Below are 14,966 nucleotides of genomic sequence, written 5' to 3' on the forward strand. Positions count from 1 at the left end.
AGAATGAGAGTGTCCACAGCACCTGCTCAGTGGGGCTGGAGCGTGATCATGCATAGCACCTGGCACGGAGACTTTCCTCCCCAAATGTGGACCACGTGTCTCTTAGAGGTTGTCTGGTTGCACACTCAGGAACCCCACTCCTTCTTAGCTTGGGGATGATTTCCTCACGGCCCACAGAGGACATGGGTGGATCATTTAGAGCGACAGCATGGCTCGGGAAAGCGAGTTGACATTTGGGGAGTGGCGTCTCTGTGCCAGGTGTTTTGCATATATTACCAAGCTCCAGCCCCTCGGCACCACCAAGCAGGTGCTGCGGACATTGGGTAAGAGGAAATGGCAGCCCAAGGGTAATTCACCTGGTCCACTGGCACGGTATATTGATGAAGTTGAGATTTGAATCCAGGTCTGTCTAAGGCCAAAGCCGTTATGTTTTCCCGTACGGTGCTCACCGTGAGCCGGAGGGCAAAGTGTCTGGCTGTGTGATGGGGACGCTCCGGATAGCAACAAGGCTGGCCTGACCGGCCTGACGGTCATTTAATTTAGACCTGTTCCTTGGTAACTCCTTAGGGAGGCGCCGGGGCAGAGGCCTGCACAGGAACACCCGGCCCAGCCTCATTGCTTCTCCCACCCAGCCTGCCACCTCCGGTGCGGGATTCAGTGGCCCCACGGCCCCCACTGCCCCCACTGCCCCCTGCAGGCCCAGCTGCCCTTCTGTCTCTGGCATGGAAGACTGGGGGGCTTCCTGATCCAGTGGGCAAAGTTGCTGCCACCACACACTGCTCCGAAAGCCATAAAGCAGCTGAGGAAAAATGACGGTGGCTGAGGAAACGAGCCACGGAGGAAATTAACTCACACCCAGGGAGCCGCGTGGCTTTCTGCTGACAGAGAGGGCCGGCTGCCTCATCAAATTAAACACTTAAACTCTCCTCTTTACAATAATTATGGCGCCTTGAATGCCTCTTCCCGCTGCCCCGGCCCAGCCTGGCTCCTCACAGGGCACCAAGGGGGACCCACACGTAGGAGCCAGGGCTCCTTGGGGGAAGGAATGGGAGCCAGGTCTGGCTGCCGGAGCCCAGGTGCCTTCGGTGGGGATGCCTGGTCAGGGAGCCAGAGGATGCTAGAACCAAAGGCGCCTTGGGGCCCGGCTGCTCCAGCCTCCTCATTTGACAGAGGAGGAACCTGGCAGCCCAGAGAGGGTTTGTGACTAAGTGAAGGTCACCTGGCCAGATGGAGGCAGGACTGTACTGAAAGCAGCACCTCTCCCGGAGGGCAGTGGGGTCCATTTTCCTCCCGAATCGCTGCCCTCCCCACCTACATTTCCTGAGGGCCGGTGCCTGAGCCAGCCAGCGTGGAGCCCAAGAGAGAAGAAAAAGCACCCGGCCTTGGCCTCATTCGAGGGCGAGCCCCTGGGAGCTGGGACAGTCTCTGCCCCCTGCATGCTGCGTCTTGGCCCCCGAGCAGGGCCAGACTTAGGTGGGCCCTTGGGAAATGGTTGACTCTCACAAAGCCAGTTTGGGGGGCTTCGGAGCAGCAGCCCTGAATTCCCTATGGGAGAGTGAGTGTCCTGTTCACCCTCTGGCCACCTGGGGCAACCCCAGGAAGACACAGAAGCCGGCAGTAGCTTCTCAGCATAGTGGAGATGGCGTCTGCCAGAGGGGCAGGTGTCAGACTCTGAGCCTGGAGGGGCACCGCGGGTGAGGGGTCTGTCGCTCGGTGTCCCAGACAGGGCTTTGTCTTCTGAGCTGCAACAAACTGAGCTTCGGGCCGTGTACGCCAGCTTCTTCTTCTGCCTGCCTGCAGGGCTGCCCACTGTGTGCAGGGGAGGACCCCTGCCCTCTGCGACCCATAACCTGCTCCCCAGGCCCAAGTCCAGCCAGTCTCCTCCACCCCCATCCCCCACGCCTCCCTGGGACTCCTCCCCCAGCAGCAGCCTTCCTCTCGGCTTGGCACTCACTGCCTTTTGTGCTTCCAGCCCCCTCAACCCCCTCCCCAAGTGGGGGACAGCTGTTGTTTTTTCCTGCAGGCATCATTCTGCTCAGTGGGACCCCCCCACCCTTGCTCAGTCCCTGAGCTTTGGAAGAAGCTGCTCGCTCACTCAGATGGGTGGGCATATACCCTATGCCTAGCCAATCCGTGGAGCCCATCAATCACCCTGGTTACCAAGAGTGGTTTGAAGCTGTTCAGGCAAAGTCAAATCAAGGCAAATCCTGGGATTGTGGAAGAGGGCCCTAGCCTTCTGCTGGAATTGCCAAGCTGGGGGCGGTGAACCTGATGTTGCCAAAGATTAGAAAATGCAGTCGACTCAGAGGAGGGCAGACCTCAGATGGGCCTTCAGCTTCCCGATGACTCGCTGGACACCTGGATCCAGCCATGCCTGAAGTCATTGGCCAAGAATATTTATTTATTTATTTATTTATTTTGAGACAGGGACTCGCTCTGTCTCCCAGGCTGGAGTGCAGTGGTTCAATCTCAGCTCACTGTAGCCTTGGCTTCCCAGGCTCAGGGGATCCTCCCACCTCAGCCTTCCTAGTAGATGGGACTTTACATGGACACCACCGTGTCCAGCTAATATTTGGATTTTTTTTTTGTAAAGATGGGGTTTTGCTATGTGGCCCAGCCTGGTCCAAACTCCTTGAGCTCAAGCAATCTGCCTGCCTTGGCCTCCCAGAGTGCTGGGATTACAGGTGTGAGCCACTGTGCCTGGCACTTTTATTTTTGTGATTATAAGAATTATTTCAGTATTTCTATTTTGCCTCATCCAGTCTGAGTTTAGTTTCTGTCTCTCTCAACGAAAAGGTTCTAATGTGGCCAGATCTCCTGTTTAGGGACCCAGCACACAGGGTAATGGCCTCTCCCCAGTTCCTTCCCTCTATGGAGGCCAGAACTTGCCTGGGCCTGAGTCTCTTGGCTCTCCTAATTGCCTCCCTCTATAAGCAAAGGGCTGGATCTTTTTGCTGTGTTCAAACACTGCTGTCTATTGCTCTGGGGACATTGCATTAAGCAGAAGGGTCCAAATCACCCAGGCCAGGCCTCTGAAGGTCCATATCATGACTTTTCCCCAGACACTGGCTCCCAAGAAAGTGAGCAGGAATTGAGCCAATCGAGTCAGGTGTACAGTTTCGTGTTTTCAGTGGTGAATGTCGTTTGCACATACATTCCAATAATACATGGAGCATTGGGCTATTGAAAATGAAAAGGGCTGGGCACCTGTAGTCCCAACAATTTGGAAGGCCCAATAGTAGGATGGCTTGAGCCCAGGAGATTGAGAACAGCCTGGGCAACATGGTGGGACCCTGTCTCTACAAAAATAAAAATTAAAAAATTAGCTGGGCATAGTGGTGTGTGCCTGTAGTCTCAGCTACTCAGAGGCTGAGGTGGGAGAATGGCTTGAGCCCAGGAGTTCAAGACGGCAAGGAGTTTGCACCGCTGCACTCTAGCCTGGGCAACAGAGTGAGATCTTGTCTCAAAAAAAAAAAAAAAAGGAAAATGAAAAGGGAAATGAGGAACGGGTATACGGTGGTCCCTGCCCTGTGGTGGCCTCAGCATCTACCCTCCTCCTCCTGGGTACTTTTTCCCTGGAAAAAGTTCACAGACTGGGACAGACACCTGGCTGAGGCTTGGCCACCCAGAGCATGCCATCCCTGACACAGTGGTGTCTGGGAGAACGCCCGTCCCTGGCGAGGTGAGAGGACTCCATTCTTGGACATTGATCCTATCTGTGAAGGATGAGCCCCTATCTTCCCTGTGGGGTTGCTTGACCTGTAAGATGTAAACCTGGAGCTGCTGGGAACCTCCACGGCGAAAGAGCCTGTCAAAGAATGAAGCCCATGCATGGGAAATAGAGCAGCATGTCGGGGAGCAGAGCCCCAGTAACAGCGTGCCCCACGCTGCGGTTCATACCCTTGACTTTCCCAGTTCCCTGTTTTCTTGAGCCGGTTTGAGCTGGGTTTTTGATTCTTGCAAACAAAAAAGTACTAATGTAGGAAAGGATTTGAAATTAGTCATTTTTTAAAAATGATGACATTTTACAGGATGCCAAAGTCGTTTATGACTGTTAGAGTACACAAGATTTTAAAAACAGGATGTAACAGGCTATAAGAAAAGACGGGCCCCTCTGCGCAGGCCGGACTCCGGGAAGCTCGGGAGATAGGACTGTGCCCTCACCTTGTCTCTCTGGTACATGCCGTAGCTAAGGTGCTGGGGTGGCTGTGTTTGACTCTGTCGACTGGCTCAGGCTTCCCCTCCCTTTCCTGTCAGAGGGAAAAGCAGGGGGCACCTTCAATTAGTGGGATCCGGGAGGCTGACCTGCCATCCATCCCACCACCATGCCCAGAGAAGAAGGCAGTGGGGGCTTCCGGCAGAGCAGGGGCCATGCATCAGGCCCCCAAGCCATCGTTCCTGCTCCTGAGGCCCCGGGTACAGCGCCCAGGCTGCATCCTATTCCAGTCCAGGGAGCGCTATCCCATGTGCCATGATGGGAAGGTCCTCCCACTGAGCATTTAACACGGCGCCCTGCCTGTTACCAGCCCACTCCAGAACACTAGGTTAACAAAGAATTCCAGCTGGAAGACCTGCTACCCAATACGAGAATTACTGCCAGGGCCCAAGTTGTGGGTAAATTGATTCTAGAGTTCTGTTTCCCTCTATTTCCCCTTTCCACACAAAGGAAACAAGAGACAGATGGCTTGAAAATTTCTCCAAGGGAAATTGCCAAAGATCCTTAACCTTCTACATTCCCCGCTCCCCCCACCCACCCACCCGCCTCTCTCATTCTTTCATTCTCTCTCTCTCCATCCTGCATCACTTAGGCTCTAAGACCCTCGATGGCAACCCAGTGCCAAGTGAATTGAATCCAGAATCTCTGTCCTGACCGAAATGCTTTCTGGGCTCCATGCTCCCTGCGTCGTTTTCTGGAGCTGGCCTTACTATTCCAGGCACTTGGCTGCTCCAGGCTCCCTAAGCACGTCCGACAATTGCCTGTCAAGCTCATGCTGCTCTGTACCCTGGAATGCCCCTGTGGCCAACAGCCACCATGCATCCGTCTCCGAACACGTGCCAGCCATGTCACTCCTCGCGTCGCCTGGGAGATGTGCCCATCCCTGCCCATTCTAGGAACAGGCAAACAAGCTCTCAGGGAGGTCAGGCGAGTCGCCCAAGGTCACATAATAATAGGAAGAGGATCAAGAGTCCAAACCCCTGTGTCTGGCTCCAAGCCCACACCCCTTCCCAGCTCCAGGATCCCTGTTCCCCTTCCTGCGCGTGGATACACTGCGGACGCCACACACAGAGCCCTCTGTCCTGAAGCATGCCTGTGCCTCCCCATAGAAGCTGATGTGCAGCTTTTTTTATGATCACACCCCGTGTATCAGGCAGGTTTCTGGCAGGAGATGGAAGGCTGCTCAGCTGGGATTTGAGGGGAGCTTAATGAAGGGTCTAATTACATAGGTGCAGGCAGGATTATAAGAGAAACCACAGAGGTGTGGAAGCACCAGGGACAAGCCACCCAGAATGCCGCTGTGACCTTGGATGGAAGGAGAAGAGCACTCAGACGACACAGCTACTGTTAGAACTGCCACCCGGGTGGGGACAGAGCAGGGAAGAAATGCCCCAGCCCCTCTTCCACCTTCCAGTTTCCCGTGGGAGCCAACCATTGGCTGGCCGCAACTATAAGCCACAGCACCAGGGAGCCTGGTTTGCAGGCAGGGAAGGTCAGCCTTCCAGGCTCAGAGTCAGACAGGGAAGGGCTGGGGGGCACCGAGTGGGGAGGGTGCTGTATTTGTGTCCACTTGCTGCTGTAATACCACAAACTCGGTGGCTTAGAAAAGCACACGTTTATTACCCTACAGTTCTGGGGACCAGAAGTCCACAACTCATCTCATTGGGCCACCGTCAGGGCGTCAGCAGGCCTGCACCCTTTCTAGAGGCTCCGAGAGAGGATCCGTTTCCTTGCCTCTTCCTGCCTCTGAAGGCTGCCTGCTTTCCCTGGCTCGTGGCCACTTACTTCCCCACTTTAAAGCCAGCCATGGCCAGCTGAGTCCTGCGACACCATCTCTGTGGTGCTGACTCTTCTCCGCCTCCCTCTTCCCCATTTAAGGACCCTATGATACTTTGGGCCTACCCAGACGATCCAGCGTTATCTTAGTTTAAGGTAAACTGATTAACAACCTTAATTCCATCCGCAGCCTGAATCCGCCCTTTCCACGTAGCCAACATATTCACAGGTTCCAGGAATTAGCACGTGGACGCTTTGGAAAGGGGCGTTATTCCACCTGTCACAGGCACCGCACGGAGAACAATGGGCCCACCTGCCTTATGTGCTGGGATCCGGGTTAGTTCTCCTACTATGGAGGCTTCGTGAGGACAGGAACTGTTTGGGTGGCCTATTCCTGGGTAACGATGCACCCCAAGATCTCAGCAGCTTGAAGCAACACTTACTGCTCATCACACGAGCCTCTGTGGATCAGCTCGCGCTTCGCTGGCTGGGGCTGGGCCGCTGGGCATCTGCGTGTCTCACTGTGGGTCTTGAGTTTCTCGTCTTCCCTGGACCAGTGGGCCAGCTGGTGGGATCTTCCCAGGCAGTGACAAAAGTGCACAGCGAGGTGAGAGGATACCCCTTTGTGAAATGCTTCGCGTCTGAGCTGTCACGTCCACTCATCTGCCACTGACTGAAGCAAGTTCCATGGCCAAGTCCGAAGTGTAATCTACCTTCCTCAAGGCTGTGGCAAGGATGAATGCGGGGAGTGCCCAGTGCGGGGCACAATTCAGTCCACTCCAGGGGCCGCAGCTAAATTGTATTTGTTTTCCGTGCTGTACCAAAACATGGCTTTTTACTGAGTTGTGCATGGAAATGTGTAAATGAATGAATGAATGAGTTCTTACTGGAAGAACATACTCAGCCAGGCTCGGAGTGTCTCCTACTGTGGTGGAAATGGGCTCCACGCTGTCGCTCTGGTTCTCCGCTGGAGGTTATAGCTGGCAGAGCACGAATACCCTGACACTGCGTCTCCTCCTGCACGCTGGGAAACGGCTCGCAGCTCTGGAGGGAAAGCAGGCCAGGAGCTCGCCTCTCTTCTAGGGAGCATCTGGAGCGCTGTGGAGTGCCTGGGAGGGTGCATCTCCTGCAGTTGAACGGGCACCAATACCATCTCTGCTACCTCCACTCTTTCACTCCCTCCTTCAGAAGTCTCTGCTCCCTGACTTCCTGACTATGGAACTGGGCCCACAATACTTCAGGCTGCCACTGAGGCAGAGTAGAGAAGACCCTGCCATTCTGTCAAGATGCTTATGGGTCTCCCAAGGACACAGGGCTCCACAAGCAAGAACAAAATGGGTCCTTTAGGAGAGTCTATGAAAGGAGTGTGGGAGAAGCATCCCAGGAGGACTACATGAAAGAAGCAGCATTGGAGCTGAGGCTCGAAGAATAAGTCAGGGTTTGCCAGGCACACAAATGGAGATGGGAACCTTCCAGGGGTCAGTGTAAATGGCATAGACGAACACATAGCCCATATGTGCATGGACTGCTCTGGGAACTGAAGTAGTTCAGTACTGCTGGAGAGTAACGTGTGTGTGTGTGCGTGTGTGTGTATCTGGGGAAGGGTGGGGGTAGTGGCGAGAGTGTGTGATGAATAAGGAAGCCTTATCGCCAAAGTTGTTTCCTGCAAGATGAAGGGTTTGGATATCTTAACTAAGCCAGGGGCTCATAAACATCCTTTTTTTTTTTTTTGAGACAGAGTTTCGCTCTTGTTGCCCAGGCTGGAGTGCAGTGGCATGATCTCGGCTCACTGCAACCTCCGCCTCCAAGGTTTAACTGATTCTCCTGCCTCGGCCTCCCGAGTAGCTGGGATTACAGGCATGTGCCACTATGCCTGGCTAATTTTCTATTTTTAGTAGAGACAGGGTTTCTCCATGTTGGTCAGGCTGGTCTCGAACTCCCGACCTCAGGTGATCCGCCCACCTCGGCGTCCCCAAGTGCCGGGATTACAGGCATGAGCCACCACGCCCAGCCTGACAAACATCTTCTGTAAAGGACAGGATAGTAAATATTTCAGGCTTTGCAGTCTCGCTGCACCTTCTCACTGCCATTATGGAGGGCAGGTGTAGTCAGTATGTAAGTGAGTGAGCATGGCTGTGTTCCAATAAAACTTTATTTGTAAAAACAGGTGGTAAGCCAGATTTGGGCTGTGGGCTGTAGTTTGTTGATCCTTGCTCTAAGCCCAAAGTTACAAACTGGCAGCCTTCCAGCCAATTTTGTCCCACAGATTTTTGTTTTCTTTTGTATTTTTAGCCAACATTAAAAGATGAGGTGATTTCATGATTTCACATACAAATCTAGATTTCCAGGTTCCTTGGAGAACCTGAAGCTCAGGCTCGCAGTCCCACGCAGCAACAAGCAGCTGGAGCGGCTTTCACTGGGCTACGGGCTCTCCGGTTTGCCGGAGTCCCCACCACTCCCTACTGCGTCCCGGATACGATTCCCCGTGACGTGCTTGGTGTCCTCCCCCGCCCCTCACGGCATTCATTTCCGAGGGCTGCCTAGTAACAATGTACCACAAACTAGGGCGCTAAGAGGCAAATGTGAAGTTCAAGATCAAGGCAGCAGGGCTGGTTCCTTCTGAAGGCTGTGAGGGGGAGTCTATTCCACGCCTCTCGTCTTGATTCTGGGAGCCTCAGGTGTTGTTGTAGATGGTGTTCTCCCTGAGGCCCGACACGATCTGCCCCTGTGCTCGTCTGTCTTGTCTAAATTCTCTGTTTTTATAGATACCAGTCATATTGTATCAGGGGCCACTCTAACGACCTCCCTTTAACTTGATCACCTCTGGAAGGACCCTATCTCACAATAAGGTCACATTCTGAGGTTCTGGGGGTTAGAACTCGAGCTTACCTTTTTGGGGGAGACACAGTTCAACCTGTCACACTCACCCTGTCCCTTCACTGCCTTATATTTCCGGCCTGGCTCTCACCATTAGCAGTGAGGACCCAGCCAAGTGTCCCCGGCACAGTCAGATCTGCCTGTCGCAAAGATTTTGCAGGTGACAGCACAGAGAACATATGTGGATGGGGCAGGGTCTGGCCCCAGGAGCATGGGGTGGGGACAGGGGCCCCGGGCAGTTAGGTGTCCACTCTTCCCCAAGCCCTGTAGAGGATCAGCAGCTACTTAATCTGACAGGCCTGTGCCTGACAAGAATAGCTTTCTTTCTGTGACAAGCAGTAGCAGGAAGCGTCAGGGGCAGGAGGGACCAACAAGAGCCACAGGCTTGGTGCGATCTTGGACATGGGGAGAGGAAGGTAAATGCCCAGCTCTCAGGCTTGAGAAAACAGGTGGGCAGTTGTGCTTTTTTTTTTTTATTATTATTTGTTTGTTTGTTTGAGACGGAGTCTCACTCTCTTGCCCAGGCTGGAGTGCAGTGGCGAGATCTTGGCTCACCGCAACCTTCGCTTCCTGGGTTTAAGTGATTCTCCTGCCTCAGCCTCACAAGTAGTTGGGATTACAGGCACCTGCCACCATGCACAGCTAATTTTTGTATTTTTAGTAGAGATAGGGTTTCACCATGTTGGCCAGGCTGGTCTCGAACCCCTGACCTCAAGTGATCTACCTGCCTCGGCCTCCCAAAGTGCTGGGATTACAGGTGTGAGCCACTGAGCCTGGCTGCAGTTGTGCTTTTGCTGAAGGAGCGAGCACGTTTTAGTGGAGGTTTGGTACAGGGTGGAAACTGCAGACTGAGCTGGGGGAGAAGAGAAAATCGTGCTCCCAGAATTTCCACGGGGAGAGACCTGGGCCCAGGTTGACCGGGAAGAAGATCGGGGTTGGGCAAGTTCCCCAGACAGGAAGACTCAGGGCAGCCACAGAGGAGGGGGAAGCGCTGATTGGACCACCTCAGTGACACAGAGTCGGGGTAGCTTGATTTGTTGGTCTCGATTTTTTACCCCTCTCGGTATCCATGCATACGCTTTGCAGTTTCTTCCCCGAGGAGCTAAGTGTCCCCCTGACCTTTAACTTCGGGTGTAACCATAAGACATGACCTGGTACCTCACTGATCCAAGAAAAATGAGAAACACGGGGAGCAGAGCCCGACCAAACCACTCTCCCAGGGCAGCCCAGGCAGCCTGCACACGCGGGAGCCACACACGCCTGGTCCCTGACTTAGGAGTTTTCCGCTTTACGATGGTATAACGCCGTGCGTGCTCAGTAGAAACTGTATTGGGCAACCCATACAACCATTCTGGTTTTCTTTTCTCTTTCTTTTTTTTTTTTTGGGACGGATTTTTGCCCTTGTTGCCCAGGCTGGAGTGCAATGGCATGATCTCGGCTCACTGAAACTTTCACCTCCTGGGTTCAAGTCATTCTCCTGCCTCAACCTCCTGAGTAGCTGGGATTACAAGCATGTGCCACTACGCCTGGCTAATTTTGCATTTTTAGTAGAGATGGGGTTTCTCCATGTTGGTTAGGCTGGTCTTGAACTCCTGACCTCAGGTGATCTGCCCACCTTGGCCTTCCAAAGCACTGAGATTACAGGCGTGAGCCACCGCACCCAGCCCCTGGTTTTCACGTTTGGTACAGTGTTCCATAAATTACATGAAATATTTGACACATTATTTTAAAATCGGCTTTCTGTTAGATAATGTTGCCCAACTTAGGCTGATAGAAACCTTCCGAGCACATTTAAGTCAGGCCAGGCTAAGCTATGATGTTCACCAGGGTAGGGGGATCAAGTGCGTCTTCCACGTACAGATTTCTAACTTACTATGGGTTTATTGGGATGTGACTCCATTGTATGTCGGGCAGATCTATGATGTCTATTGCTGTCTGCCACTGAGAGTTTGTGGTTGTTTGCCACATAGCAACAGCTGACTGACACACAGTCAAATTGCACCATTTTACAGATGAGGAAACTGAGGCCTTAAAAGGTAAGAGCCTTGCCCAGTGATTCACAAATAATAAATAGCAGAGATCCAGGTGTCCTGATCCCTAACCCAGGATTCTTTCTTTCTACTCCATGGCAGTGACTGTCACGTAGCTTTTGGTTCATTCATCCATCCATTCATTCATTCATTCAGTAAACACGTGTTTCTGGAGAGACGTAGATGACTTGGGTTTATTATCAGCCCTTACAAAGCTCTGTGTGGTGTTGGTGGGAAGATGGGCCTCAAACAAACCACGAGGAATATGGCAAGAGTAACAGAGATGTGCTCAGGCACCAAGAAGGGGCACAGAACCCGGCTTGAGGAAACCAGGACAGGCTTCCTGGAGGACAGGGCGTCTGCGCTGAGTTATAATGAATGAGAAGGAGCTGACCCGCAAACTGAGGAGGAGTGAGGTTGGCGTGAGTGTCTGCTGGAGTTGAGGCATGGGAAGGTGGGAGCAGCCACCAGCCAAGGTCAAGTTTCCTTGAGCTGTCCCAGCCATCCAGGTGAGGCAGGGAGTGACAGGAGATGGGCTGGGAGGAGGACAGGGCCCACATCCTGGCCTTTATCTCATGGAAAGAGCTCAACCCCTTTCACAGCAGGTGATTGGGGGCCTTTGGGGATGTGGCCTTGGACAAATGAATTCATTTGCCTCGCCATGATTTGTCCATCCCTAAAACCAGGGGCTGCACAAGCTGGCCTTCAGGGGCCCCTGCAGCTCTAAAGTCACTGTGGGGGCCTGACCAGGGGTGGGCACGATACACAGGAGGCTGTCTGTCCTGGCAGCTGATCCAGACCCAGAGTAGAGAAGAGAAGCCTCCTCTCCCTGTCGGAGGGGTGGGGGTTGACACCTCAGGGGGCCAGGGGACCCTTCTTTCCACCTTAGCGCAGCAGAGAACATTCATCTAAGCCAAAGGCTGATCAGGAAAAGGAAGAACGAGGACACATTGGACATTCGACATTAAATATAGTACTATCCAGTTGGGGGAAATGACTTTCTGTTTCCCTTCCTCTTTTCCTCACAGAGGGAACATGGGGGAGGTTGGGATTAGTCATTGACACGAGGGGGGCCGGCCGGCCCCAGAGAGCCCTGTCCTTGCACCCTGCCTCAGAGCCCAGAGAGAGACCCCCGGGAGAAAAAACAGGCGCCTAACACAAGAATCCCCTATTTAACAGGAGAGGGGCAAGCCAGCCAGGCTGGCAGGAAAATTCCAGGTAATTGATGTTATTTTCCCATTGACTACATTCTGCTAGAAAAGATTTCAGTTACAGGGTGTAATCAAATCACACTTAAGAATTCTACTAAAGCATTACTTTTAAAATGAGGAAAAAAATGTACTTTTAAAGAGGAGTCTGTAGTATAACCTCTTCAGAGGGCAATTTGGCGATGCCTTTAAAACTGTGAAATGCGCACACTCTGATGTGCCAATTCCACTTGCAGGAATTGGCCTCGCCGGCGTGTTTGCGCAGGCCCACGCACACCTGTGTGGGGAAGATGCCCTTTGCAGCACCGTCCGTGGAAGCAGATGACTGGAAGCGACCCTAGCATCACCAGTGAGGCATTCGGGCCAGTGAACAGGATACCCCGTAGGCTGGAATACTATGCAAGCATCCAGAAGACCGTGGCCGCTGCCTGTGGGAAGGATTTCCAAGCAGCACTGTTCCACAAAAAGTACAAGAGGAAGGCCTCCTTTCTTGGGCACAGCCTGCTCCGTATACGCAGAAAGCAAGGAGGACGGCTGTCCAGAGATGGGCAGGAGCTCTGCCTGTGTTTCTTGCAGCCGTCATAACAAATGACCATGTACTTGGTGGCTTCAGACAACACAGATGTGTCATCTCACAGTTCTGGAGGTCAGAACTCTAAAATCAAAGTGTCAGCAGGGCCATGCACCCTCTGGAGGATCTGCTTTCTTTCTTTCTTTTTTTTTTGAGACGGAGCCTTGCTCTGTTGCCCAGGCTGGAGTGCAAAGGCGTGATCTCAGCTCACTGCAACTTCTACCTCCTGAGTTGAAGAGATTCTTCTGCCTCAGACTCCTGGGTAGCTAGGATTACAGGCTAATTTTTTTTTTTTTTGCATTTTTGCACCATGCCAGGTTAACTTTTTTTTTTTTTTTTTTTTTTGCATTTTTAGTAGAGATGGGGTTTCACCACGTTGGCCAGGCTGGTTTCAAACTCCCAACCTCAGGTCATCCACCCACCTCAGCCTCCCAAAGTGCTGGAATTACAGGCATGACCCACCACACCCAGCCAAGGAGAGGTGTCATGTGTCAACTTGACTGGGCCACAGAGTGCCCAGGCACTTGGTTAAACTTTCTTCTGGGTGTATCTGTGGGGATGATTGGGATGAAAGAAACACTGGAACTGGCTGAGTGGATAGAGCAGACTGTCTCCCTAACGTGGGCAGCCCCCATCCGCTTGGTTGAAGGCCCCCATAGAACTAAAAGGCAGACCCTTCCCCCATAAGTGAGAGGATTCCCCCTTTCTGTCTACTCCAAACTGGAAGGTCAGCTTATTTTTTTCCGCCTTCAAACTTGACCTGAAACTCCTGGGTGCTGAGTTTACTGACCCTTAAACAGGAACTAAACCATCAGCTCTCCTGGGTCTCCAGCCTGCTGATTCATCTTGCAGATTTGGGGACTTTACCCAACTCTGTGATCCCATGAACCAATTCATATGCATGTGTTTATAATGTAGAGTTCTCTGAGAACTCTCATCAATGCAGGGAGAGTCTGTTCACTGCCTCTTCCAGCTTCCATTGGCTGGTGGCATCCCTCGGCTTGTGGACACATCACTCCAAGCTCTGCTTCTGTGGCCACATTGCCTCCTCCCCTTCTCTGTGTGTCTATTTCATAAGGGTATGACAGTCAGTGGACTTAGGGCTCAGTCAGATAAGCCAGGAGAATTTCATCGTCTCAGGATTCTGACTTAGTTACATTTGCAAAGACTTTTTTTCAAATAAGGTCATATTCACAGGTTCCAGGGATTAGGACACGGTCTCATCTTCTGATCTCAGCTCCATGAGAGTGAGGAGCCCTCCGGGAAGGGAGACAACAGTCCAGGGGCTCTGGTGAGCAGGAAACTTGTTTTCTGTGGTAACCCTTTCTGCAGTGTTCCGCTTCCTTCCCATAAACATCTATTACCTGTTTTCACAAACCTCAAACACTCAGCAGCAATGCAGCTAGCCAACTTCTCAAGCACCTTAAAAGGCCTTCTGTATACATCGTTTGACTACAAGCCGGCTGCCCTTTTGAAAGTCCCTAACTGGAGTGTCCAGCTCCCTAGGGCAGGGCTGGGCCAAACATGTTTTGCAGCTGGACTCAGAGAAGAACGTGCCTATGGGGTTTTCAATCCATGTTCAAATGAAAAATGGTAACTTTCTGATTCACTAAGTGTTTGACTCAAGACAGTCCCAATATTGCAGCGTACTCAAAGCAGGTTACACACTTACATTCTGCATCATCAGAGCATCTTTTTTAGTGCTGTCCATGCGTTAGAAGCAGCTTCCAATGTAGAAACAACAACCCCTCAGGCAGAGGCCCGCGGTGTCTCCCTGGCTACTGGGGGCCAGGCCGAGTGGGCTGTGTCTTGTTTCCCATGCAACCCAGGCTGGGTTCTTTGAGGGCAGACAGGCTTTTGCTCGCACATTCAATGTGTCGGAGTTGTCTCTGCTTCCTTAAGAAACGGATTCTCTCCTCTCTTTTCTCTCTCTCACCTGGGCTTTGTTTGTTCACTTTTGAGAGAGAGGGGCTTGGAGAAATAGATTTCTTTCTTCTTAAATCACCAAAAAGAAAAGGATCTGGGAAAACCTGATAATAAATGGCAACTGACACTGGGCTCAGGGTGGGGAGACGTTGAGGAGTGGTGGGGGCTGTGACAAAGAGGACAGCACATGCCCTGTCTGAGGGACTGCCACCCTGGAATATGTGCCCATGGATGCCAGAGCTTCTGGCTTTTCAGGAGAAGCTTAACATCCAAATTTTAATGTAAACCCTTACAATAATTTAGTGTAGGAAACGGATTTAAATCATTTTAAACTGCTGTGTAGGCCAAATAAAATGTACTGT

This window comes from Aotus nancymaae, unplaced genomic scaffold, assembly GCF_030222135.1.
Source record: "Aotus nancymaae isolate 86718 unplaced genomic scaffold, 86718_ANA_hifiasm-v0.15.2.pri h1tg000015l_1, whole genome shotgun sequence".
Taxonomy (NCBI): Eukaryota; Metazoa; Chordata; class Mammalia; order Primates; family Aotidae; genus Aotus; species Aotus nancymaae.